Below are 19355 nucleotides of genomic sequence, written 5' to 3'. Positions count from 1 at the left end.
TCTGCTGCTCGCGACAACATTGTCAACCCCCATCCTGCCGTGATACAGAGATACAGCTGTTGGTGAGTGGCACTGCATCCCTGAACCCCTGCCTCTTTATGCCACCAGGAAGGCTTTGGATTTGAGACACTCTTAGATTTGGGAGAGTGCTGGCACAGAAGATGGCTGGTTGAGGACAGAAGCATAAAACATCCAAGAAAAATGCTAATGTAGCCTGGTGGGAATTCTTCTTGACTAGCTGCAAATAGATTCTACTGGATCCAGTTGCTGGTACACGGAGGTTCCGGCATCCGTTTCAGCCGGTGAGATAACTCGGAGAGTAAAGTGGTTGCTGCTGAGAATGTGCCTGTATGCATCCTGTACGGCACCACGTGGTATGCCAGCAAGGCTGATTCAGCCCATTACCCAGCTAAGGTATGTCAATAAAAAGAGAACTATTAACATGGACTATGATATTGCTGTTACGGGCGTATGACGAAGCAGCAATAACACAGGTTTGGCATTGAAAAAGTCCAGTTGCATGTATGTAATGCTGGGAGTGTCTGACATGTAGCTGACTGTGTGCAGCATAGGCAAGAATGGGCTGTGACTATCTGACTGTAGGCTGTAGCCGTGTGTTGTCTGTAAGTAGAGCTTCTGTGTGTGACTGCGTGTGTCCAAGTGAATGCAAGCATGTGTGTGTGAAGCATGGGTTTTTAGGCTGGTGTTTCAGGTTGAGGCAGCCAGTGTATTTTTCAGGTGGGATTCGAAAGAGGGCCGGGGGAGCATCGCTGCAAAGGATACATTGCCAAATTGTGCTGTGCTCCACTCTAAAGGAGGGTCACGTAGCACTGTCTCAGGATGTCTCGTCTGCATACTGCGAACACCCCCTATGGTTCAGTTTCTAAATAAACTGCTGTCTATAAATCGCTTTCTCACTCAGGATATTTACGGAATTCAACGTGTGAATATATGCCCAGGTCCACTGTGCATAATAGCATTTCTTGAGTAGTCTTTTGAGAGTTCAGATCCCCTGACGGACGTACGCTCAGTCTCTCAGTGATCTTTACACAAAACAGTTTTTATACCAGAAATACATCCGGGGTGATGTCCTACTACGTGGCAATAATGAAAAACCTATCAAGGGTCGGGATTGGCTAAGGACAACATCTAAGTATACTTTTCCATAGGAGCTAGGATTGTAATTGGCTTTCCATTATCAGGTGGACAACATGTGCCTATCTTTAAAACATGTCACCTTCAGAAACATTAGATGCACCGTTTCTCACTGGTCTTCAAACTATAAGGTCTTTCGTTATATGGACTAATATAATTGGTTGGCATGCTTGTGGCATTTCTGGAGCATTCGGTTCATTTAGCAGCATGTAAGCCCAGACCCAGGTGCATGACACTAACTCCCAACCCAATTATCCAAGCATCCCTCATCGGCCATGCAGATTGTCTTTGTACTTGGCCTTGTAAAGTATCCTTGTCTTTGAGATTGCACAGGAGTGAGGGTACTCACTATGGTCTCTGGGACTCCAATTTCGAACTCTATTTTCATTCTTGGCTCACATGACGGGAGACCATGATTTGGTCCATTTTGCAGGTCTTAAATGCTCTAAATGAATTAAACTTGGATGGCTTGGATGGAACTTGGTGTTCTTTCTTTGTACCTTAACAAGGGAAGATTCATCCTCCGCACGTTCGCTCATTTCCAGAATAGATTGCTGACCTTGACTGCGTCAGTTTTGACTCGAGGCCAGACAACCTCGCCACGATTCTGTGTAATCTTGCTGTGACACAGTTTTCCCTTCCCGCTTCATGGGTCCAGCTTCTATATAATGGCGGCATCTCCTGTATTTTATTACGTATAGCCAGCTTCTATGAGGACTTAATCTACCTTGCGTTTCAGCGTCCATACATTTATTGAAAGTTGATTTTCTGCAGCACTTCGTGCATGAGTAATCTTCTTTTTCATATTTAAAGGTTCACTTGATTATTTACTTGGTCATTAGTTTCTTTAGGATCTATACATTCTCTTCAGTCAGTATCTTGGCACGTCGTGCATACTTTTAAGGACGTCACTAGCTTCTTTTCTCTGTTCTTTCTCATAGTCCTTCAGGGAGTTCCTCCATAAGCTTGTCATCACTCCGGGGATACATTTGGTAGGGTTGTCTCAAAGGGTATCTTCTTTCGAACACACGCTGCAGTATTGGCACAAGGGCTGGTGTCAAACACCGAACAGTCTCATGCCTCCAACATATAGGAGGAAGGGCGACAGGTTCTCCTGCATAGGTATACAGCTGCTCCTCTACACGAGTTTTCTCAAACTAATGGTCGTGTTACTTTAAATGTGATTTTGCCTGTACAAATACAGGCGTCAAGGACAAGGTGTTAACTTATCCATTAATATTAGGTAAAATGTGCAATTAAAATGCAACATTTTTGCCAACAATCCCTGGAGGCAAAACAAGCTTTCTTCCCTTGGCTGGCTTCCGTAGGGATGTGCCCAACTGCATTAGCTCCAGGCCCGACTTGTTGTACAATCCTTGCTACGCCTCTGCTCCCGCGATCCAAAGGATTTTACCTCCTGCTCCAATTATTACTTTTAATATTTTCGAAACGGAAAGGCAGCAGGTAGATACGGCTTCTTTCTGGAAATGAGAATGGCATTCTGGCCCTGGGCATGCCAGAAAACTGCAATTATAGCGAGGCATGCATGCCAACTCTCCCATTGCTGAACTGAACCAAGGCCTGAGAGTTCAGGTTCTGTTACAACAAATGTGGTGGCAGCATCCTTAGATTTGTAAAATGTTCAGTCACTCAAAATAAATATCCCAAAGCTTGTGTCTAGTGATGTTTTTAAATGTATCTCGCTCAAACCTTAAAATATGTGGAGGACAGTTACATTCCTCCTCGGTTCTTTCATCTCCTCTCCCTCTTCTCCTATCTTTAATCTCTCCTCATCTTTCCTGTTCTTCCATGCTCCTTGTTCAACTTCACTATATTGCCTTCTCTACTTACAGGCTTGTATTTGCTTTGAATGAACTGCAGAGGTTTGCATTGTTATCTATACGGTCAGGGGTATTGTCAGGTCTGGAAAAGATCCAGGGCAAGACATTGAAGACTGTGGATGCCATTGTCTATAGAACACATGTTCTGTGGTGAAACATTCTCCCTCTCCCCTTCTATCCTGGCTTTCCCTTGTCCCTATACCCGCCTATCCGTCCCTGTCCCCCAGAATGTGATTTCGCTCACTAGTTATGTTCAAATAACAGGGAGGATCCACATAAAGAGGGGATTTGGGTTCATACACTTCCCGTGGTAACATGGGCCTTTGACAAGCTGATAATAATGCTACATATGACGATCCATTCTTGTATGAAATGTATGTCACATTACACTGATTTCATAACCATATTTTCTTTTTTAGTGTTGAGGGACAATGCTATATAATGTAATGTATCATTTATATAGCACCTTTCACCACTGTTATGCTCACAACGTGTTGTAGTTTGAACACCCTCTGAGGGACCGAAGTCCAAGGTATAGGATATTCGGTTGTATACTAATTGACCTTTTCACAATTGACCTCGGGAGAATTGACCTAATTTAGAAGGTCAATTAGAACATATATGGGGGGGAAACCCCCCGCAAGCCCCCACCCAATCCAAAACCCCCCACAACCCCTCACCCAATCCCCTTATATTATTTATAATCCAAAACCAACCCAATACATATATAAAATAACTAAAATAATATAAAGGTCAATTGTGCAGAAGGTCAATTAGGACCACTATAATTAGGTCAATTGTGCAAAAGGTCAATTGTAAAAGGTCAATTTGGATAATACCGGATATTCGAGGAGGGGCTAGTATGCATGTGTGCACTATAGCCAATACGAGGATATGAAAGAGTGACCAAGTCCCTGCTAGCCACCCATGTCTAGTCGGCAGGTAGTCTAGAGGGGGAATGCGACAGGATAATCATCATGGTAGAAATGTTTTGTGCAAAGTGTTGTGCAAAGTGTCATTTGAGTTGTGTATGAAAGCATATGATGACATTTCCTGTGATGTTAAGTGGCGAAAGGTTTGTGCGCCACCACTTCTTGTGATGTCACTTGGGAGTGTGGTCAAATGACGTCAAGGTTCATTCAATGTCACTTTCGCTACCCCAGGCATTTTGGTGAAATGACGTCCCTGGGTGACTCCCAGTAATTAGCAATTAATTACCCATTTATTCTGTGAGTGTGTAGTCCGTATGTCCCCATGACCTAATGCATCTTTGTGGATATGGAATTTCTGAATCCCTAACAATTATGGGCCCGATTTCTGGATTTTTTTGCATGGTTCAAAGTGACTTTGCACTGCTGAAAAGTGACTTTTCACTGCCGACACAAACCCTGATTCCTGGAACTGCGCACAAATTACTTTGTACTGACTTTGCGCTGCACACAAATCCACTTTGCACAGTTCCATGGATCAGGGTTTGTGTTGGCAGTGCAAAGTCACTTTTCAGCAGTGCAAATTCACTTTGAACTGTGCAAAAAATTCAATTTCCGTGAATCAGGCTCATATGTGATGTTGTATTTTCTGCAGGTTATGCACATGCCCAAATTGCGCATCTGAAACCTATGTGAAGACAATGTGATGAGCGTGAATGCGTGCACCACATCCTGGGGTGTTCCTGGGTTTTTCCAGATGTCTGGCTGTGAAATAGCAAAGTTTATTTTTATTTTTGTGTGATCTGCACATTCTCGAGTAATAATAGTGCTTCCGAATGTGTTTGTGTCTTTCCGTGTTGTGTACAGCTGGCCAAAGGGTCTGTTTCGGTCATTATGGATTGAATCTGGTGTATGGCTGTACGCGCATATGCATATTCAGTTTTCATGTTGTGGCATGCCTGAATCAGGGGTACATATCAATGCACTGTGTTGTGTTTTTCCACATGCAGATGGTATGCCTGAAACCGTCTGTTCTTTTCCGTATCTTTTTGTGTGTGTTCTGACCATGCCAAAATTATGTATTCATATTAAAAAGTGATTACCTCATCCAATTTCTGATGCATGTACTTGTTTCTTTTAAGGTCTAGGTGCATCCAATTTTGAGCAATTTATAAAAAGGTTTTACCTTAGCCAACGTGAACCCGTTCGTGCCATTTCTCCAAATGTGTTGTACCTATTCTGATGTAGTCCAAGTATTCTCCTCCTCGGCGCTATACACTTCTCTTTGGAATAGCTAAAGAGAAAGCATAATCACTTTAAATTTATGTGCCTTAGAGCAGTAAATATTTTATTGGCGTTGATACCAGTATCAACACATTTATCTGTTCACAGATATTGGAAAGACCGAACATAGACAATTTTTCTCTTCACTGGTATTGCAATATCCGAACGTGAACAAAATTGATGTCACTTCATGTCTAAATATAATGTAGAAATTCCAATACACAAATTGCCAACACGTGGTTGAACCCTCTGGTTCCTCGTCAGGGCATACTCTAACTATTCAACTCTTGGGTCTAATCCATGTAATCCTTAAGACAAATATATCTTCTTGTCATCAATCATTATGTACACAAAATATCACTGTTGGGGGAAAAAGGGGAGGTAAAAAACAGAGGGAAAACAACTATTAGAATCCGTCTAAAGTCCCTTAGAATTCAATGTATATGATCTTGGATCATGACATTGTCTGGTAAGTTGTTTAACTACCCAGAAACTGTAGTCTCTATACCCCACACTTCGTTTTAACAGATTCCTAAATTATCCTCATTTTACTGTGAAAACAACATCAGACTGATGCATAAAGGAGCCCCCATGTACCCACGTGATTCTAAGATAACCCTTGTCATATTCTGCTTTGTTGTAAACATCAAAATGATGCCTATTGAGTGAAATGAAATATATTACCTGTCCCTCTAATATTAGTTGTTCGCTATGTGGGACTGGTCAACACAATCAATTTATGGCGATGTTACTGCTTGTTGTTAACTTCCTCACTCTGGACGTTTCCCTGTCATGTAATTGAGATAGCATTGTTACATTTCCTGAATTAAAACTGTTTGCACATTCCTGGTTGAAATGCATGAGCAATAGGCATCTTACCTATTTTACGGCTAGTCCGTGGTTCCCATGTTTTCAAGCTTAACTTCACTAGTGGTTTGCCCTTGAGCCGAGCTTTCGTAGTATTGCTTTCAGAATTAGAAACTTTTGTAGTATGACTTGTTACATTCGTCCCATTCACTGCTACAATATTAAAATAATTGCTAGTTACCATGGCATGTCAAATTGTGATTTTTCCATTAGCTGTTCTACTAAACTGCTAACTACGCTTACTTGAGTTCTATTGGTGATTTGAAAACCAGCTACGTCCTCCGCGCAAATGCAAAGACCAGGTTTTTGTTTAAGCGCTCTATTTATACGATGTGTCATGTGGCCAGTCACGTGACGGTGTATCCCATCACTTTTAAATGACAGCGTATCCCGTCACTTTTAAATGACAACTTGTTTTGCACAGGTTTTGTGTCTGAATGCATATAAAACGCACCTTTTCTTTTGCACAAGTGTAGTGTCTGAATACAAATAAAGTGTACCTGTTAATTCGCCTTTGATTTGTGAATGAAAAACGGAACTGCAATTCTTATTATTCATACTTGTAGCGTACTCGATATTAATGTTGTATTTTGTATCCTTGTCAAAGGAAGCTATATCTTGTATTATATCATACGTAAAAACATACAAATTTAAAAACAACTAACATTTGCCAGCAAACACGAGGCCCTTGCCATGCTCTTCTCAAATCCACACAACAACTTTGCAGATGGCATTACAAATGGCTTCTTCAGTCAGTGACATATTTTATGCCAACACAAATGACATCACCAATGACGGTCAAGCACATGCTGGTGTCCGCCAGGCACCACTCATTGTACCAGAGTTTAGTGAGATGACTGGTCTGAGGTATTTTACTGCACATAGATTCATCTTTGTATATATAGATCAATGAAAAAACCTTGTTAAAGGGACGTTAATGTTAAGTTGCACTAATAAAAACCTATGAAATTCAATGAAAAAACATTGTTAAAGGGACTTTATGGTTACAAGTAAAACCAAAAAACCTCAGAAATTCGCCAGTTATGGTAAGCTAAGCAACCATAACACGCGCTTTCACTGTGCACTGCTAACACTAACACCCAGGACATTCAAGATGACATCACAAATGTCATTGATGACATCACTGATGACATCACATGTGAAATTAATTTTGATGAAAAGTCCCTATGTGCAGTAGGACCCCAGCCGGCCCATAGGACTTTAAGATGAACAGCAGCACCCTTGAGATGGATGGTGATGCAGATTAATACTCTCGCATCAAATCAATGATGACAACTCAATAGTTTGCCAAAGGGAGTCTGTTTAATGGCAAGTACAAAAAACGAGGAGTTTAAGAATATCAGCAATTGCTCGATCTTCCTTCTCGCTTCAACTTCAATTAATTTCAGAAAAAACACATAATTTATACCAAAAACATGTCACCACTGACGTGTAACACTTAAAACTTAGCATGCAACTCTATTGGTTCTAGGAAGGTAACTTTAATATAGGCACTATATCTGTATATGGAACGGGGAGTGCGGATGTATAAACACTGTCAGATGGGGCATCTAAGCCCTTCCTTCAAAACGGCTACTGTAGACGTCATTAAAAGTACGACGTCTCATTGGTTCTACTAACTATAGGACCCTAGATTACACGGTCCACTATGATTGGGTTGGCATCAACCCCACTCATACTTTTCCACTTGCTTAGCAGCGTGCAGAATAGCCGGCCAGGTGCAGGGAGTTCATCTGCTACCCACAGCTTCCCTCCAATTATTGCTACAATCAATCATCACCTCAGTGGTCATGTGTCAATTATTTCTTTGTTGTTGGCCTCGAGTCTGCTTTTTGGTCTAGAAAAGTTATGGTGTCTGTGCATGGCACAGGTCGATACGTAGGTGTGAAAGTTTCATCCCTTCTCGCTTGTCTGGTCACGTGATTTCGACACCTTGAAGTCGTCTTATTCTACATGCAATTCATGTATTTGATTTAATTCTGCCAGCCATCTGCCATCTGTGGCTTATTTTGACCTTTCTGCACAGGGTACTCTGTTATTCTATTCATTAACTGTATCCACTGTGGATCTATTTCAGCCGATACGACCTTGGCTTCTTGGCATGTTTTACCCTCGTCTATGTTTCTCTCCGTCTTTAATTCTTGATTTGTTCGCTGCAAAGCTCTCCTCTTGAGACCTTTAGTAACCTTTGGTTGATTCTGCTCTTGTGCATAGGGGAAGTATACTTACATAAAGTGCTCCTTTTGAGGTACATATATATCGGTGGCGCTTACCGCACTCTATCTTACTACTAAGTATGAGCAAGCCTCACAAATTCTTGTTTCTTGCGGTTCCTTGCATATGAACGTTTAAAATAACTGAATATCTTCACTGCGCATGTGGCATTCTTCCTGCCTTCTTGACATTAATTATTTCAGTTTAGGCTCAGGATGTCACTTATCGACGGTTTTTCGTCTCTTTTCATCATTCACAGGTCTTCATATCTTCTATATGTGAGTCAGTCCGGGTTTTTGGGACGTTACCATTCGTCTTCCTTCAGTATCGTTTTAGCTTCTTCAGGGATTGCATTCTGACAATCATCATTCTGTCTCATATGTCGATATGGTTTCCTCAATGGGTACCTTACTGTCCAGGTTTTCTTAGATGTCGGTACTTCAACAGGTGCTGTTCTTCTAATAGGTACTGGACAGAGCTCAACTGCGGCTCCCTGCTGGTTTATTTGCTCATCATACATCACATATTTTGGCGTTAATGTTCCTGGTACTTCAAAATGGGTGGTTGGAGTGTGAATCGAGCTTGGCACCTCCTCTACACCTTCAAAGGGTTGTGTTTATAATGTTGGTTACATGATGCCAGGGGAGATTGTGTAATGTTAAACATGTAGTAACTAGCTAACAATTCAAGACTTACTACACCCTTGTGCTAGTACAAACAATACATATGAAGACCCACAATGCATACAAATCAGAGGCATATACAGGGAAACCAAAGTAAGGAAGAAGGGAACAGCATCATCAGAAGATGTTAATCGCATTAAAGTTTATCTTCATGTATACAAATGAATTGTGCGTTTGAGGCCTGGCTCTTGCCCCATGTACGTGCACCATGAGCTGAGGAAAGTACTTTAAGAACATATGACAAGGTTAACGTCTAGATATACAGCACCTTTTGAATTTTAACATTGTGAATGTCAGTGAACAAAACCACCTGGCCTAGATATTTCAGTGAACAAATACACACGGGCCAGATATGTGATGTCATCAGTGATGTCATCAATGGCATTTGTGATGTCATCTTTGATGTCCTGGGTGTTAGTCTTAGAAGTGCACAGTGCTGGCGCGAGTTATGGTTGCTTAGCTTACCCGAAATGGCGAATTTCAGAGTTTTTTCAGTTTTACTTGTAACCATAACGTCCTTTTAACAATGTTTTTTCATTGAATTTCAAAGGTTTTTATTAGTGCAACTTAACCATAACGTCCCTTGAAGAATGTTTTTTCATTGAATTTCATAGGTTTTTATTAGTGCAACTTAACCATAACGTCCCTTCAACAACGCTTTTTCAGTGAATAGTGCAACTTAACGTTTTTGTCCAATTTATGTTTCACCTTAAAACTTGTAGCATCATTTTGAACACTTCTATACTTTTTCCACTGTTTTTGCTTCGGTCGACATCCACGAACCTCTGACGTCATTGTGGACCTTCCGGACAGTGCCACGTGAACATGCGCTTGCGTGCGGCATGATGACGTGTCCATGAACGTGTTTGCACTTCGGATTCGGTTCCTTGCTTCGAGGACAGTACGCAACTGCATTTCCTACTGATCTAGGAACTTTCAAGCTCCAAATCTACCCTTGCACAGCTCCTACATCTATTCTTACTCATTATCCATTAACAATCTAATACAAAGCACACACTTGAAGAATATTAGCAAAACTGCTATTTATCTTAAAAATGGCATCATCTATTGCCATTCCTCCTCCCCAAGAACCACCACCATCACCAGCTGGAGGACCCACACAACCAAAAAAGCGCAGTATTTCCAAAGACAATGAAGAGGACCAAGAAGATGAGGTAGAGGAAGTGCCTACCTCTAGCACCCAGAGAGAATCAAGGGTGTGGCAGTTCTTTACCACTTTTGGGAATGCACCAAAGGCTAAAGCTACAAAAGTAAAATGCACTGAGTGCAACTTTGTACTCAGTCGCGGACTACCTGGACATTACTCCTACGGGACCACCTCCATGCGCCGCCACACCAAATCCAACTACCGCAATGCTCTCAAAAAGATTGTTCCTTTTTTAGCAAGTAGTAGGCTGTCATCCTCCACATCATCTTCCTCAACCAATACTGTAACCACACAGCCTACTTCTGTGGGACAGAAAATCCCACTAGCTACCTTGCAAGTGATAAAAGAGGCTGTTGATCCATATCTTTGGAAGACAACAGTCCTCTGTATATACTGCAACACACCACTCTGCAGGGGAAGCAATTTCGGCGTGCCTTAGAATCTGTAATCAAGGAGCTTTAGAAACACTGCCACTACCTTAGAAGTAACACAAGCACAGCACCTTCCCCTGTCCACCTGCCCCTCCATATAGGTGCTTGGTGCCGCTTCCCTCATTTCCCCCTCACCTTACGTTCTAACCTCTCATGCAAACATTTTTTTTAAGACAACAAAAGAAAGGTTCATTTAGGGACCACCTTTCACAGTTAAAAAATAGAACTAAAAAAAACTTATAGACTTCATCTACTTTACATTTCTCAGTAAAGTACATAGACTCAATTCGTTTTCCCAACATTTCCATTAGCATTTTGTGTTATGCTAATGGAAATAGTGTGACGTTCATCACCCGTTCCAAGGACCGGAATGGGGGATAACGGCCCGGCAGCCCAAGTCATCGGCCCAAGTGAAGTGTGTTTGTGTGCGCCCTGATACCTGCAGGTATCGGCTCATTATAAATAAATAAATAAATAAATACATTAATAAATAACAATGGCTCCGGACCATTATCGTCCATTGCAGCCCCTGCAATGGGGGATGTAGGCCATTAGCACCACTGGTTCGCAAAGCGGGAACCCCGGAGTGCTAAAAAATAGATTTTTCTTCCTGCAGGTGGACGCCTGAGGCATCCTGCTGTAGGAAGGAAAATGCTTTTCCAAGATGGCCACCATGTAAAGAGAAGGCAGGGCTCTGTACAGAGCCCTTCTTCCCTTTCCACGGCAGCCTGCAGAAGGCAAAGTCAGAACCCTATGACCATATTACCACAAGCACATTTTATTTCACTTTCAAACCTATCCTACTTTCGAATAACTTTACCACATAGCCGGTCCAAGGTGGACATGGCCACTTTGGTCTGAATTAGATCTTTCAGCCCCTAACATAAATTATACACCAGTCAGGGTGTCCGTTCATATCTTCTCCAGAGTTACCCAACACTAGTTGCATGACACAGAGCAGTAGGGCAAGCGCTTACACAACTTCAGACAACTGTTCCAAGAATTAATAATCCGGGACCGCCTCTTCTTTTACATTCATTAGCAGCTCCATTTGTGCCCCTTATGTTCGGAATGCCGCTGATGCAGCCACCAGTAGCATCATCAGCCTTAGTTTTGTAGCACACACACAAGGCTCACTAAGTCTACACACAAATAACTGCACTATCTATATCAACTTTACCTTGGGTTCATCATCTTGTATGTCCCATGGTTCCCTTCAGCATGTGCAATTTGCCTTGTCCGACAATGCACAGCATGGGTTTTTTCGTAGGCATCATTACAATTATGCACACACGTACTGTTGGTCCTCGCTCACCACAGGAGAACCATGTGAGTATGGTCACCGGGACGAAGGATCACTCTCAGTAACGCACGCGCACACACAGATGGTCACTCCGCCCACCAGCCCTTCATCTGTCCCGCTCATTATTTTAGTTTGTTTGAAATACTGTTAGTAAGGGTAAGATTACTTGTTTATATGGACATGGCCACTTTAACACAATTTTTCGTCCTTCGCGATCATGGCCAGTAGCCAGATTGTCCGGGTCATGACCTTATACCATGAGTCAGACAACCTGGCCACTGCCATTGGCCACAGGCTATATGTACCTAACTTATGAAACTTGTCAAAAAATAAAACACTTGCATTTGCAAAACCTTGCTTTTGGGTCCTTGCTAATGCTCCATACACAAGTTTTCTTGAAATCCACACATGTTTTATTTTTTCAAAAGTGTCAACATGTATTTACATACAATAGTCATATAACTTAGCCCCCACTTGACAAAATCCATTTGTCTTTACACAAACATTGAAGGTCGGGTCTATTATCTTTCTGAAAACATTTGTCCACATTCGTTAAATGGTAACAAAAGTTATAAACCATCTAAAATGTTGAGACCCCACCAATACTTTAGCCCCCTCTTGATAAAATCCCACCAAACTTTACAAAAACATTTATATCTAGATTTAAATATGTTTTGCAAACTTGTGTGCAGATTTGTCAAATGGGACCACATTTATAAGTCGCTACAATATTTTAGGCCCCCCCCCTCTAAATATGTTCCCTCTTGACAAAACAGCTCCACACTTTTCAAAACCATGCAGAATGAAGTCTAGAATAAAATTCTAGACTTCATGCAGTTTCATTGAGTGGCACCAAAGTTATAAGCCATCCAAGAACTGTTTTTCACAACCCTGTAATGCAGAAATAGGCATAGATGTCCCCGAACACATGAAGTGTCCGTGAACATCACAGGACTGCCCTGAACATCCAGACTTCGGGGGTGAAATGCACCAGTTTTTTGGCTCTTTACAGCCATATCCCATACCATTCTCATCACCCCTCACCTCCCCAGAGATTGTTTGATAAGTTTAACAAGTTCAATGTTGTGTTTTTTATATGTTTCTACCGTGGTGTCCACGGACACCGGCAGATGTGAGCAAATCCAACATGGCGGGAGTTTCCAAAAATCTGACGCACTTCACGCTTTTTACCATCCAATCAGTGGACGCGTCCGATGTCCGTGGACATCACGGCACCCTCTAGGCCAATCGGATGCCTGTCCACAGACAGAACAGGGAAATGGGTCCACAAACCGAACCCAGATATCACATACTTTTTTGGACCTACTTTTTGGTCGTTTTAAAAATAAATACTGGACAGATTTACACTTAATTTACAAAAGCACGCTTCTGGGACCAAGCCACCACTCCTGGCGCAAATTTGGTGAAAATCCGTCCAGTGGTTTGGGCTCTAGCCATGAGCAAAAGTTGTTAACCATTATGTCTATGTTGGGCCCCCCCTATAACTTTGCCCCCCTTGACGAAACCTCACCAAACTTGTCCAAGAAATTCAGATCGGGCCATGTACTTTAATTGCAAAGTTTGGTAAGGATTCGTCCAGGGGGAGCGAAGTAACAAGCCGGCCAAAAAGTGCTCCTCCTATGAGTTGAACAACTTAACCATAACTACACGCCCGCTACCGCAGGCCGTGTAATGACTCGCTAGAGTAGCTGCCTGTACTGGAAAGGAGTGACCTGCTATCCAGTATTCCACGTAGGTAGTATTCTAGTTGGAACTATGATGAATGAATGAGTAGATACGAGATGGGTTGATGATTTATGTGACAAGAGGCATTTCCTTAAAAAACGTGCACCATACCCATAAAGTGCTTTTAGGGGCAATGCATGACCCTTGAATCTAATACGCTTATCCACATTAAGGATGGGCACACAATAAAGGCGAGATACAATATCTGATTTATGCTTGGACTGAAGCACGGGCAGTCACGTCTGCAGTTCTTGCAGTTTCCCCAGTGCAGTGTTTGGGCAGATCTGAATGGAGACTTTCAGCCCAGCCACTCCTGCAAAGTACTAAGGCAATAATAACTTTGAATCTCTGCAGGAAAGGCAACAAATGACAGACAGTTAATTGCTCTATAAGGTCAAAAGAACTTGTTTGTGTCACCTGTGCAATCAGGTGATACAAGGGCCGCTTGTCACCCTGTTTAACTGCCAAATCATTGAGCACATGTGTAGGACAAAGGCATTGCACACGGTAAATGGCCAAATGCTTTGTTAATTGGAACATGAAGTGTTATCCACCACAAGGAATTCAATATTAGAAAGATTGAGCTTCAACCAATTGAGGCCCATCCATTTATCAATGACAGGTGCCAAAATTGCCAGGGGCGAGATCTATTTAGACCCTGGTTTAATCTAGACCTAGAAGAACCTGGTTAGCTCAACATCAACTGCTATTAATAGCTTCTTTTGCCTACCCAGGCTAAATGGTGCCACACAAGTATGCCTACGTGACATGTGGGGGTGGGGCGTGGCGTTTGTATAAGGGTGCTTGAGGAATTCGCTAGATGGTATTTAAAGCATAATGAATTCTATGTATTGGATAAAGTTATAGTTTACATCTTATGTGGAAGTATGCTTTGCACCACGCGATGCATGAGCTCCTGTTCTCCAGATGTAGGTCCTGCTCATCAAATCTTTTCTCGCTCCCAGCAATGGCTCTCAAGCATTCAGCAAACCGACTCGGCAGATGATGCTGTGCAGTATTCAGCTGCAACAGGATTTACATGTCATCCACATAGTTGTGAAATTTGGAACCATAAAACAACATGAGTAATTGAATAAGTTGTGCAGGATGGGTTTAACGGCGCCGGTAATGGTGCCGGCGCCGTTAAACCCACTCTGCAATATTACGAGGTCCCCTCGCGGGACCCGCTCTGGACGTCTGGTTTTTACAGACGTCCATAGCGGGTCCCGCGAGGGGACCAGGGAGCTAACAACGGGCCCGTTCGTAATGGCCCCGTTGTTAGCTCCCTCCCCATTCCCATTCTTGCCCTATGAGGGCTCCAATGGGAATGGGGAAGGACCAGGCCAGGGTTCCCTAAAGGAGGAAATACCGGGCCCTCCATACTCGGAATGGCCCGGTATTTCCCCCTTCAGGGAACCCGGACCCGGACATGATTTTGGAGGCAGCCATACCGTTATTAAGGACATGGCTACCTCCAAAGTCGTAATGAGGCCCATAGACTAAAAAGCAATTGTGAACTCGTGAAGCCCCGAGGGACGGTAATGCCCGGGAACCTTTTACATTTCTTGCTGGTCTGTAAAGCTAATATTGGACCAAGAAGAAAATAGTTAAGACTGCATTTCGTAAGGAAAAACGTAAAAAATGGTGCGGACGCTATGTTTTTTAATAATGCACTCAACAGATGAGAATTTTATGTTTGATATTTTATCATATTTGAAGGAATCTATAGGGGTGTATGTGATTTTTTTGATAGGACCGTTTTATAAGTGTAATTTTGTAGTATGTATTGTTTTACAGTGGATGTTAATGGTGTATGCTGGGTAAACTTTGATTGGCTGACAGAGGGACACCACAGTTGATGGTTCGTGAACAGGAAGAGAAAGAAATCATGGGTACTATTTAATTTTATTTTTAATCTTCTTTGCATTTGCCAACAGCGCGGGGTGCTGTGCCAACAATAGTGCTGTCTGATAAGAACTCCTACGGGCTGGCTCCCACAGTGGGACGCGTCCCATTTTACTCTGTTTTTTCACTATAGTAGAGTGCGTGGAGCTCGTAGCTTCACGCACTATACGTAAGCCCTTTAATTGGTAGGCTGGCGGGGCGCATGAGGGGTGGCCCCGCCAGTATAAAATGTGCGCAAACAGCAAACCGAAGATAGATACAGTAATGTAATTGGCTGTTTGCCAGCCAAGGACAACCCCCACACTCTAATGTCATTGGCAGGCAAACAGCTAATGACATTACTGTATCTAGGTAGGTGATGGCCCAGGGCCTGCGCCACCTTCACTCTTTTCTCTGCCTCTGGATTCTATCGGTGACGGACAACACGAGACGAGCTGAGCTGCTGCCCAGACGAGACCAGCCAAACCCAGCAGAGGGCTGGGCTGGTCTGGGCAACCATTTCTAAAGCTTTCTGGCGGACCGGTAAGTACCCACTACCCTACCCAGAGTGACTGTTTGGGCCCTGTAACACGGCCCAACAGTCAGCAGCTGAACAGTCAGTCAGCACTGAAAGACGTGGGCCTACACATCTTTCAGTGCTGACTGTTGGGTCGTGTAGGCAACTTGGGGCCTTGTGTCCCAAGGCTGTCGAGTTGTGTGCGCCACGTGGCAGTACCAGCGCTTGAGTGCGGAGGCGCCTGCACCGTCCTTCTGTGGAGCTTGGCAGCCAGTTGCTGGAGCGCCAGGGAGCGAGGCCTGCTTCTCTCAGTGCGATGTGCTTTGCCATCCCTAATGAGAGAGCGTGGCAGCGGCGCAGCCCCACAAGAAAGGCGGCAGAGAAACTCCTGGAAGCGCGAGGACCACCCACCCGCCTTGAAACATGAAATATAAATAGCAAATGCAAATCACTTTGTTCACACTTGTCAGAAAGGTTAACAACCTTCTTGCCTGGTTGATTCTGTTGGATTGAGGCGTTCTGGTGGGTATTCCAGCATACGGCCGGCTGGCGAGAGTTATGCTATGTTGTGTTATGCCGCGCCTCGCTAGCACCCAGCGCCACTCTCCAGGCACTCTGCATGAATGAGTGGAGTGGGCTGCCCGTCCGGTGAAGGCATGCATGTGCTGCATGTGTGCTCCTGGCTGTCTGTCTGTTGCCTGGCTGCTCACACATGAGGCAGAGCCTGGGACGTCCACTGAGAAAGGAGGGGCTGTGTGAAGCACGCCTGCCTTATTTCCTCCAACTGCTGAAATGAAAGGATTGCCTTTGTCATGATATGGACATATGTGCGCCAGAAAACCTGTTTATGTGCTGTGAATATGAATCCCGTGCTCTGTCTAGCGCCTGTGCGTTTGAGCCGAGTTCTTGTGCATGGGCAGGGTAACATTGTACGTAATATGTACCAAGGACACGTGTTTTAGCCACACGACTGCATCAATGGCTGTTTCGACATGTGAGGTGTCTGTCTGTGGGGTGTGCGGATGTGCTTGGCTTCCATTAACACATGTGTTAGACCAGATGTGGACGTCGCAGTCACTGTGTTATTATTACGTGTGGCTTTTAAGCACAGTCTGAAAGGAGGGGCTTTGATAAGATACGTGCGAGTCTTGCATTTCATCCTCTGCCACGGCTTGAACTCAAGTACTGCATCACCACCACATACACATATATTGTGCATTCTGTGGGGCGGGGGGGGGGGGGGGGTTGCGGCTCTAGCATGATGAGAGAAGAGGCCTGATTTACAAAGCATTTTTCAGCCGGAATACTCCATTGACAAACGCTTTGTAAATCAGGCCCGCAGTGTTTGCTACACTCAAGTCCAGATGAAAGACACCAGTGCAGTGCACACAGGGGTGCTTAGATGTGGATGGAGGCGCCTGATGTGCACGATGCACTAACACAAGCCATCAGTACACAGTGACTGATCTGCACGCTATGGTGGGGTAGGCAGACCCTGGTGTGCACGTGACAGTAATACAGACCGTCAGTGCACAGTGACTGACCTGCACGCTATGATGGGACAGGCAGACCCTGGTGTGCACGTGACAGTAATACAGACCGTCCGTGAACATTCACTGTGTTCTTTGTCCGTGAACATTCACTGTGTTCTTTCTGCGTAGAACAATGTGTGAAGTGGCGCGAGGGGGTGATAATAACAATACTCTGGTAGTTAACATTGCTTTCAGTTAACAATACTCTGGTAGTTAACATTGCTTTCAGTAGAATATTTTAAAAAACAATTATTTCCACCCAACCGTAATTGGTACTCATTTACCAATCTCTAAAGGACGAAAGGTTTTGTTGGTCTTCACACCTGCTACCTACATATGATGCACCAAACTTGGCAGCGAGCACTTAACCTGCTGAGCTATCCAACCTGTTCATTCAGCCCTGTCACAGATCACCAGTTCACAAGCTTTTTGTCATATTTCGGTGGGTTTTTTGGACAGTAAATTGCACATTTTGAAGGCCATTTTTCTGAAAATGTCACAGGGGGGAACCCTCCTGCACTCCCCTTGTGTGGTGCAGGCTCGCGCGCTGTGCGCGCTCACTCAAAAATTGCCCCAAGGAAATGTACACCCCACCAGGTTTCAAACTCACCTGCCGCCACTGTTTGTGTCTGTTAGATAATGCAGAACAAAGGCCTTACGACCATGCCTCTACCCTCACTACATGGATTAGGACTATGAGCTCTGGGTACCGCTCTCCCTGCCTGACCTAGGCCTTGCACCGTGCAGACTACCATGTTGTGACAAATCAAATTCTGAGGTACCAGTGCTCCAGTGGTGAATATCAGTTTCTAAATCAGCCCCACACCTCTATTACACCAGAATGGATATGAACAGATTGGTTAAAAAGCATACAATTAAAATGATAAACCTACTTAAACAGAACGGCAGATTTATCTCCTCTAACGTTCGTGCATCGTTGGTTATTTGCAACACAGTAAAAATACAATTATTATCCAATGATAAATGGAGTGTCCAGTCAAGGGTGTATACAAATATCTACTTTATTATTATCACAACAGACAATCTAATAACACTACTAAATACAACCCATCCTGTTAAGGAATGCAGAGAACAGACAGTTACTAAGAAGGGAAAGAGATGGATCCTGATACTGACAGGAGGGTAGTTAGTATGGTTGATAAAAACTATTGTGGTTCTAAAGGCTTCTTGGCTTCAGCAAAGAGGTGGAAAGGGTCTTAAAATGTCTCCCGGGACCTTCTGGGAAGGACCAGGGGGACAGAACTACAATGTACCACTTGCTGTACTAGTTCTTGTTGCTCAATAGCTTTGAGTGGTCTTCAGGCCTTTTTTCAGTCTTCTGCGACTGAGTTCGAGACTGGAGTCAGCGGCTGGTATCAGGCGGAAAGACGGTTCTGCGGGCAAAGCTTGGCAAATGGCTACAGGCTGGCCTTCACAGCGACTCAGGGTCACAAATCGTTGTCTAAGTGTTGATCGACGGTTCTGAAGTGCTGGTGGAGACATATGGGGTTCATTCAGGCGGTGGCTTGGCAGTGGTAGCTCGAGGCTTGACGGACGTCAGTGTTGCAGGCCGTTGCGGATCGAGGAACTCAACTGGCTCGAGAATATACTTTAAGGCAGATAGGAGCAGGTGCTTGTCGTTGCACTTCTCCACACCTCTTCAATGGGCTTGAGGAGTCCTTTAAGGCTGAAAGCCCAGAGCAAGGGAGCGTTTTTGAAAGGAGCAGCCTTGTCCTTGGTTTCAGGAGCAGAGTGTAACGCTCACCTGACTCCCACGGGG

At 43.8% G+C, this 19355-nt stretch overlaps 1 protein-coding gene across 7 annotated transcripts in view; it reads left to right on the top strand.

The window, feature by feature from the left end:
- LOC138569831 (transducin-like enhancer protein 2) overlaps window positions 1-19355 on the top strand; it is a 1070704-nt gene that overhangs the window by 76269 nt on the left and 975080 nt on the right. The window contains exon 1 of one of the 7 annotated variants that reach the window (XM_069648253.1): window positions 15464-15534. The exons of the other annotated variants lie outside the window; for them this stretch is intronic. The gene's annotated coding sequence lies outside the window, so the exon portion shown is untranslated. Of the gene's footprint in view, window positions 1-15463; window positions 15535-19355 lie in introns of those variants that run through there. 7 annotated transcript variants of the gene reach the window in all.

This window comes from Ambystoma mexicanum, chromosome 1p (genome assembly GCF_040938575.1).
Source record: "Ambystoma mexicanum isolate Mex_15411 chromosome 1p, UKY_AmexF1_1, whole genome shotgun sequence".
NCBI lineage: Eukaryota > Metazoa > Chordata > Amphibia > Caudata > Ambystomatidae > Ambystoma > Ambystoma mexicanum.
This window is presented reverse-complemented; position numbering and strand designations above follow the sequence as displayed.